Raw genomic sequence first — 9,016 nt, 5'->3', positions numbered from 1 at the left:
CAGAGTATATGCCAGGAGAGAAAGATATACTTGAAACCCGATGAGGTCAATGATGTGGAGATTTTACCAGAGATATTGTTTTCAAGTAAGATTTTGTGTGGGATTATACCGATCGCACCAGCACGCCACATTGTTGCTCCATGGCAAAGGCAGCGAGGTAATTTTTCTTTTCGCACTGATGTAATTTTCCTTTTCTTTTAGCCCACTCCTAGGTCTCTTCCGTTCATATTCTAATCACGCATGGTGAGCGGCTATTTCGACGGTGACTGGCTGGCTGCTGCTGGCTTGTACGTGTGGAAGGCAGTTGTTCACGGCAGACCAGTGAGCGGCGGTGGGTGGGCGCGACCACATGGTGGTTGGAAAGTAGGCTTCGCGGCGTTCAGCCTCGGCCACCATCGTACCACGATCTCGGCCCACCCGGAAAGTCAGATGAAGAGGTGGTGGATGGTGAGGACCAATCATTATAGCTGCTGCTCCATTACTTCCGCTCCTCGAAAAGCTCCCTGAGCCCGACAAACAATGGGATCTTCCTCTAAGGTTCACGCTACTCCTTGTCCAGACTGATCCCAGAGAGGAGAACAAGCCTCCAAGCACGTGCTCGTCAACTCCATGCCGGCCGCTCCAAGCGCCCCTGCTTCGTGTCTTCGAGGCAGGCGCTGAGATAGCCTTTGCAGCGAGCTGTGGTGTGTGGACTCTGCAGCGAGATAGGATTCAGAATCCTTTTCCGTGGTGAGATAACCCTGCCACCACTCATATGCCATTGCATATAAGTGAATCTGTTTTATAGAAATCAATCTTGCACATTGGTTAGCTCCGTAATTTCTTTTATTCCGTAGCAGACTGAGTTGCTCACAGCCTATTTGCTGGAACGCCAACGAGGAGTCATTTTTTCATCTCCACAAATATTCTTGGTCTCTTCAAATTAATTGCTTCTTAATCCAACTACCATTTTTCAAGATTAGTTCATTTAAATAATATTTATTTTTGTACCAGTATTGATCAAGTAGGTTATTATTGTGAGGAATCAGCAGTAGGATGCACATGTATTTGTTTCTTGCCACTGGTTGCAAAAGCCTAAAAAATGATATGTTTTATTCACCTCTTAACAGTAATATGAGTATTTTGTTTATTTCCTACTCCCTTTTAGTGATTACTGATTAGTCACTATTAAAGGTGAATGCATGTGTATAATAGGTGTGTCATCTGTCATGGCTGCATTTTGCGGCCCCTGGCTACTGGAAAGTAATCTCCTTTGGATTATTTGTATTTTTTTTCTGGAATTTGTACTTAGATAGCACCTCCAAGGAAGGAAGGAAGGACATTGAGGTCGGCACCTCCTGAAGGCATGCATGCTCTCCACCGAGAGAGGGAAGGGCATCTTTTTCTTGGGTTGCAGTTTCCACCTTGTTGTTGGGTGAGGTGAGTCATGATTTCTCTCCTCCGGCTTCATTTTTTAGAGATACTGGACTATAATTTCTGTTTTGTGCTCATGAATTGCATACTTGGAGGTTTATTCGATTTAGAGATATTACACACACACACACACCCACACACACACACACACGTGCACGCACACGCACGCACGCACACACGCACGCGCACACACGCACCCACACGCGCGCGTATGCGCGTGCACACACTTACACACACACACACACACACACACACACACACACACACACACTTACACACTTATGATCTACAAGAGAAGCTGCGATTTTGGCAATAGATGCGCGACAAAGTAGTGGTTAGTGTTGGGTTTAATCAGTTATCAAATGTTTTGCCAATAACAGAAAATTACCTTCCTCGTAAATTTATTGTCCTTCTGTTTCATGGTCCAGCTGATTCGTTGTTTGTCAGAGCTCTTGTGGATAATCAGACATGGGGTTCATGGCAAAATTAGGACAGACTGAAGGCAGCAAATTCCGCGTTGGTCGTGCACTTTGAGGAGAAGACATTGTCTTTATATAAGTGCCCCTACAATCATCTCTTTACAGCAGAGATAAGGCCTTCAGGTAATTTGTGATGATCTTTTTAGCATTCTTAATTGATGACATTTCTGAAGGGAGATGATCCTCAGCATTTCATAGTTATTTTTTGTACTGTTGTAATCTCAAATTTCACATTAAACTTAACTTGTTATCAAATAATTTTGGAACAAAATCTTACTTTTACCTGCCCTCCACAGAACCAAAGGTTCACGAGGACTTTTGTTGCTCTAATGCTTCTTCGATGACCATCTCGCCGTTCGCCCTTGCAGATAGATATGGCCGCATAAATCGCATCGATGGATCCAGTCCTTCGCTAGGTCCAACCTACCCCGCACCAGCCTCAAGCACGCGAGACACTGTTACCTTGTGTTCTAACTGGTTACCACAATCCAATCCATTTTTGCCCAGTTAAATTAGTTAGCTCATTTTGTTGATAACTGAGTTGCATTGGTAATATATACTGAACTGTCTTTGGCATTCTGTTTTGCAATATATTCTAATTGTCAGGATTTTTGCTACATTTTTGGTGTAGATTTTAGGGACATTAATGTAGTGCTAATGCCTTCCGTGCAGGTTATTCAGTCAACGCATATTCCATCTTTTGGCATGTGTATGCTTGCTCTTGTGCTCATGTTGTAATCGTGATCTGTAATCAGTCCATGATCCTTGTGTGACCAGAAGTTGGGCATAACTGCATTGTTACTGAAAAGATGTGAATATTAACTTAGGGATCGGAGCTGAAGCTCTAGCCGATAGCAAAGATATGAAGTCTGTGCTCTGTCTTATGTTTGCAAGTATATTGATGTAACTTCACATCTTGCCCCCGTATTTGGCAGATGCTTCAGAATGGAGTCACTCCTATGTGTACTACCGATGTAATCACACAACATGAATTTTCCGTTTTTGTGATCAGAAATTTTGCCAAGAAACTTGTTGGATTAACTACGGTTTTGTCCTATTTACTACTAGCATTTTTATTCTTATCTCTCAACATATTCTTGCCCCTATCTAGGACAGTCGGAAGAAGAGAGCTTCGACTGGGAAACAACGTGTTGAAGCAATACCTCTTGTTAAACCACCCAAAACCAAAGATAGATTGTGAGAGGCCTGTTGTGTTTAGTAAGAAACTTGGCGTAAAATATCCAAAATATCAGGAACACTATGTATTGGGCAGACCTGAAATACCAATATAAGTGTATCCAATTTTTCCTACGATTCCCTTACTCGCCCATGGACGTGGACCACGTCTCTGGCTTTGCAAATCCAAGGCTTCAAGTTAGGCGTTATTTTTCATAAAGTTTCTATTGATTTCTAATCAAAATATTTCTATTAGCGTAACCCTATCTGGCGACCTCCATCAGCCGGAGGCATTCCTGGAGTCAAGGCAAGCATGTTGACCAATTGACGTAAATGTGCAATGTAAATTCACCTCGGCGCTTTGTTTTTGAATGTGATGGGCGTTGTCTGATACGTCTCCTCTGCACCATAAATTTACATAAGATTAGATTAATGATAAAAGACCCGCAGCAACACACGGGCATTGTACTAGTATGCATGGATGCATGACACGTTAACCTTTTGCTTTGACGATTTTTGTATCTATATCAATATAAAAAGACCTAAAGAGGCAGATCAAATTAATCTCGGCCATTAAATCGTGTCAATCCAACGATCTAGATTGCTTCAATATCGAGCGCTCAGCACATTTAGCGTGCAGTTAATTTCATGTCAAATATAGTGCTAATCACATAATAACACGCAAAAAATATCCTACTTAATATCCGCATGCACTTAATATAGTTCCAAACTAACGTGCATTGCACGTACACTATACTAGTTCCACAAAAGGAGCTACCACTCCGCAAGAAAACCATGTTTGGGATCCGATGACATGGTATGCGCATAATAATTTACAACAAGGATATATGGCTTTTTTGTATAATAGTCTGACAGGGATAAAAGAATTATTCCCTCCGTTCCAAAATAGATGACCCAACTTTGAATTAACTTTGTACTAAAGTTAGTATAAAGTTGAGTCATCTATTTTGGAACGGAGGGAGTATCACTAGAGGAGAAGAACAGTGCTATTAAGGATATATAGGTTTAACCCGCCAAAGAAAAGGATATATAGGTTTGGAAGTACTTTGCAGAATGTACTTACAAGATCTATAGTTCCTCTTTACAGGGAAAACGAAATAGGTACAAAGCTGTGTCCATGGACCAGGTTGCGTACCTTCAATCTTATTAATGAAATGAACGGAGGTTCTTAAGCTCTAACTTACATGACTGCGGTGGTAGTAATTCTTTCCTCACATTGGCACCGAACAGCCTATTTGGTTTTAAATTCTTCAGCCGCCTTATGGGCAGCCAGATTACTCATTCGGGTTTGTTCCTTGGCAAGGACAAGCTCAGTCTGAAGGGCCTCCACCACAGCAGCACCATATATAGTTACACATATCTCAGTGTACAATTCCATCTTCATGCTCATGTTATCATGCGTAAATATACTGGCTGACCCAAAAACATACCTTGCGCCTCGTCGAGATGCTTGTTGATCAGCGTGATGTCATCATCCGCCTCTTCAATCTTCCGCTGCAGATCTGCAACCTCCGCAGATCGGGCAGTTGCAGGGGAAGTAATAACCTGTGTTCAAAGTAGTCATATTATTTCCTGGATAAATATTTGTGATCCTCTGATTGCCTCCCTTGGGGAGCCTATCAGAGTCTCAGGGGCTACTATCTATAAGTATTTTGTGAATAAAACACAATTGAAAGCATTACAGCACAAACCTCGAAACCTCTTAACAGACTCGTGAAGGCTTCATTCAATCCGCTTTTCGCGGACAGGACCTTTTTAACCACCGCGCCCATCAAGGTACGATGGTCTTCGGAGACAGACGCCTGTCGCAGCATGTTCGTCAATATATCCGGCGTTTCTGGGTCTCCGGAAGCAGCCGTAGCAGCACGGCCTCCCTTCAAAGGGATCCGTTCGTTCGCCCCTAGAATTGTCTCCGGCTGAAAGCCGGACAGTCCGGGGCCTTGACTGTTGGCCCCCGGACCCTGGGCTACCGAAGTGTCATCTTCAGTTCGTGTGTTCATCACCCCTCGCATCACTTGCGGATCAGGAGAGATCCTCCGGGACGACACCTCGAGGTCATCCACCTTATTGGGCGAGGAGACTGGTGGAGGCGTCTCGCTTTCCATCATCTCTGGGAGAAGGTCTCCTGAGGAAGATGATTGTTGAGAAAGATTGTGCGCCGAGCTGCAAAAAACATACATTTTAGATGTTACCCTGGTCACAGGGGAGGAACGGGGTATGTGTAAAATGCCCTTGTTTACTTACGATTTAGGCTTGGCCTCGCTGGAGGACTACGCGATAATGTCGTCCTTCAAACCCGAGCCGCCCAACAAAGGCATCTTGCCTCGCTTGGGAACCTTTTCTTCCCAGTCTTCGGAGATGGTCCTTTTCTTACCATAGGGGGAATGAATGTTGGCTTCCCCTTTACTTTTGCCTTCGGGCGATGGGATTTTCATCTCCCCGGACACGGCGTCTAAAGTACCTTCGGGATGGAGGCCCTCTTTGGTCCTCCCGCACCCCGTCTTGTCCTCCTTCGCAGACATCTGGTATGGTGCCGGAGGCAGCATCCTTGCTAATACGGGATCTGTTGAGGCTTTGGGAGGGGGGGCCGAACACCTAATTAGTTCCTCTTTCTTTATCCACCCCTGAAAGAAGATAGTTTGCTCGGTAACATATCACGATATACTTAACTACGAAGTGTTCGAAAGACAAGTGCTTACCGGGGTGTCTATGGTTGCAGTCAAGGCCGACGTCTTCGGAGGTGTCCGGCCAATGTTTTCGTTTCCCAAAAAATATCTTCCACGTCCCTTTGTGCATAGCACCGAAGAAGTGTTGGAGGGTTCGTGGCTCTTCCGGACTAAACTCCCACATGCGGAGAGGCCTATGCTGGCATGGCAGGATTCGGCGGATCAACATTACTTGAATCACGTTGACAAGATCGATGTCCCTCTCGAGGAGGGTTCGTACGCGGCTCTGTAGAGTCCACACTTCGTCAACTGATCCCCAGTGCAGCCCCTTATTGACCCATGATGTAAGCTGTAACGGAGGGGCGGAATGGAACACAGGTGTAGCCGCCCACTTGGTGCTACGGGGTTTGGTAACATAAAACCACTCTCGCTGCCATTGATTGGAAGCTTCGGCGAAGGAGCCTTTTAGTCAAGGAGTGTTGGTAAGCTGGCTTACTACTGCACCGCCGCACTCCACTTGTTCCCCATCGACTACCTTTGGATTCACACCAAAGGTCTTGAGCCATAAGCCGAAGTGTGGGGGGATTCAGAGGAAGGCCTCGCACGTGACAATAAACGCCGAGATGTAAAGGAAAGAATCCGGAGCTAGATCGTGGAAATCTAGTCCGTAATAAAACATTAGCCCCCAGACAAAGGGGCGGAGAGAGAACCCTAGCCCTCGGAGGAAGTAATAGATAAATACAACCCTCTCGCCAGATCTGGGGGTCAGAATAACCTGTCCTTGAGCAGGGAGCCTGTGGTGGATCTCCGCTGTCAGGTATCAGGCCGTCCGAAGCTTTGTAATATCCTCCTCTGTGACAGAGGAATCCACCCATCGACCTTGAGGGCTGGGTCCGGACATGATAGGAAGCTTGAAGCAATGAAGTCGAACCTTGGGTGCTAGAAACTCGAAGTTGGAGAGGTTAAGGAGAGGCTTGGTGTAAAAAGACGGCCCTTGGTTCCTTTATAAAGGCCACGGGTATTGAACGCCTCGTCCTAAGCCTAAAACCTACCTATTCCCAAGGAATCTTTCCAGTGGAACGGTTGGGTTACCCACGCTTGTATTAATGAGGATCCCGCAATAAGGGGACATGATCTCTGCTCCGACAGAACGTGCCAATAAGGGCCACGCCTCGAAACGTGGAACAGAAAACGGTTTGAAATAACAACCGGACAGACGTGATATCATCTTGTAAAAAATTGTCGGCAGATGGGAGTCGTGAAAAATTATATTCTCTGTAGTCGTGTGTGGTACTTATGTTGCAGATCCGGACACCTTCGTTTTATCCGAAGACTATCTTGGAGTATTCGGAAAGTGAAACCCATCTTGCAATGCCAAAGACAATCTGCTCGCCGAACACATTGTCATTGAAGCCTGGTTCAGGGGCTATTGAGGGAGTCCTGGACTAAGGGGTCCTCGGGCGTCCGACCTATTGGATATGGGCCGGACTGTTGGGCCGTGAAGATACGAAGACTCTACCCGTGTCCAGATAGGGCTCTCCTTGGCATGGAAGGCAAGCTTGGCGACCGACTATGAAGATTCCTTTCTCTGCAACCGACCTTGTGTAACCCTAGATCCTTCCTGTGTCTATATAAACCGGAAGGCTAGGTCTGTAGATAACTCCCGAATAATCATAGCCAGGTTAGACTTTTAGGGTTTAGCCATTACGATCTCATGGTAGATCAACTCTTGTAATACTCATATTCAATAAGATCAATCAAGCAGAAAGTAGGGTATTACCTCCATAGAGAGGGCCTGAATCTGGGTAAACATTGTGTCCCTCGTCTCCTGTTACCATCGATCCTAGACGCACGGTTCGGGACCCCTACCCGAGATCCGCCGGTTTTGACACCGACACCTGCCAATGTCATTTTCTCTAGAAGACTGAGAACCGATAGGATTCTATTTGTATTTACACTGACATTCTTGTTGGAAATATGCCCTAGAGGCAATAATAAATTGGTTATTATTATATTTCCTTGTTCATGATAATCGTTTATTATCCATGCTAGAATTGTATTGATAGGAAACTCAGATACATGTGTGGATACATAGACAACACCATGTCCCTAGTAAGCCTCTAGTTGACTAGCTCGTTGATCAATAGATGGTTACGGTTTCCTGACCATGGACATTGGATGTCGTTGATAACGGGATCACATCATTAGGAGAATGATGTGATGGACAAGACCCAATCCTAAGCATAGCACAAGATCGTGTAGTTCGTATGCTAAAGCTTTTCTAATGTCAAGTATCATTTCCTTAGACCATGAGATTGTGCAACTCCCGGATATCGTAGGAATGCTTTGGGTGTGCCAAACGTCACAACGTAACTGGGTGGCTATAAAGGTACACTACGGGTATCTCCGAAAGTGTCTGTTGGGTTGGCACGAATCGAGACTGGGATTTGTCACTCCGTGTGACGGAGAGGTATCTCTGGGCCCACTCGGTAGGACATCATCATAATGTGCACAATGTGATCAAGGAGTTGATCACGGGATGATGTGTTACGGAACGAGTAAAGAGACTTGCCGGTAACGAGATTGAACAAGGTATCGGGATACCGACGATCGAATCTCGGGCAAGTATTGTACCGATAGACAAAGGGAATTGTATACGGGATTGATTAAGTCCTTGACATCATGGTTCATCCGATGAAATCATCGTGGAACATGTGGGAGCCAACATGGGTATCCAGATCCCGCTATTGGTTATTGACCGGAGAGTCATCTCGGTCATGTCTGCATGGTTCTCGAACCCGTAGGGTCTACACACTTAAGGTTCGGTGACGCCAGGGTTATAGAGATATTAGTATGCGGTAACCCGAAAGTTGTTCGGAGTCTCGGATGAGATCCCGGACGTCACGAGGAGTTCCGGAATGGTCCGGAGGTAAAGAATTATATATAGGGAGTGCTATTTCGGTCATCGGGACAAGTTTCGGGGTCACCGGTATTGTACTGGGACCGCCGGAAGGGTCCCGGGGGTCCACCGGGTGGGGCCACCTGCCCCGGGGGCCACATGGGCTGTAGGGGGTACGCCTTGGCCTATATGGGCCAAGGGCACCAGCCCCAAGAGGCCCATGCGCCAAGAGTAGAGGAAAAGGGAGAGTCCTAAAGGGGGAAGGCACCTCCGAGGTGCCTTGGGGAGGATGGACTTCTCCCCCCCCCTGGCCGCACCCTTCCTTGGAGGAAGGGCCAAGGCTGCGCCTCCCCCCTCTCCCT

At 46.1% G+C, this 9,016-nt stretch overlaps 1 long non-coding RNA gene across 2 annotated transcripts; it reads left to right on the top strand.

Moving 5' to 3' along the window:
• The first annotated feature begins 293 nt into the window (after positions 1-293).
• On the top strand, positions 294-2,346 carry LOC119273297. Of its 2 annotated transcripts, none has more exons than XR_005134830.1 (5): positions 294-447; positions 560-729; positions 1,292-1,419; positions 1,861-2,015; positions 2,261-2,346. It is a non-coding gene; the product is annotated as an uncharacterized LOC119273297 (long non-coding RNA). The 2 variants fall into 2 exon arrangements; XR_005134829.1 differs by having other exon boundaries at positions 1,842-2,015.
• Positions 2,347-9,016: the final 6,670 nt, after the last annotated feature.

Source organism: Triticum dicoccoides, chromosome 3A (assembly GCF_002162155.2).
Source record: "Triticum dicoccoides isolate Atlit2015 ecotype Zavitan chromosome 3A, WEW_v2.0, whole genome shotgun sequence".
Classification (NCBI taxonomy): domain Eukaryota; kingdom Viridiplantae; phylum Streptophyta; class Magnoliopsida; order Poales; family Poaceae; genus Triticum; species Triticum dicoccoides.
The sequence above is the reverse complement of the archived record's forward strand: the minus strand, read 5'-3'. Positions and strand labels throughout refer to the sequence as shown.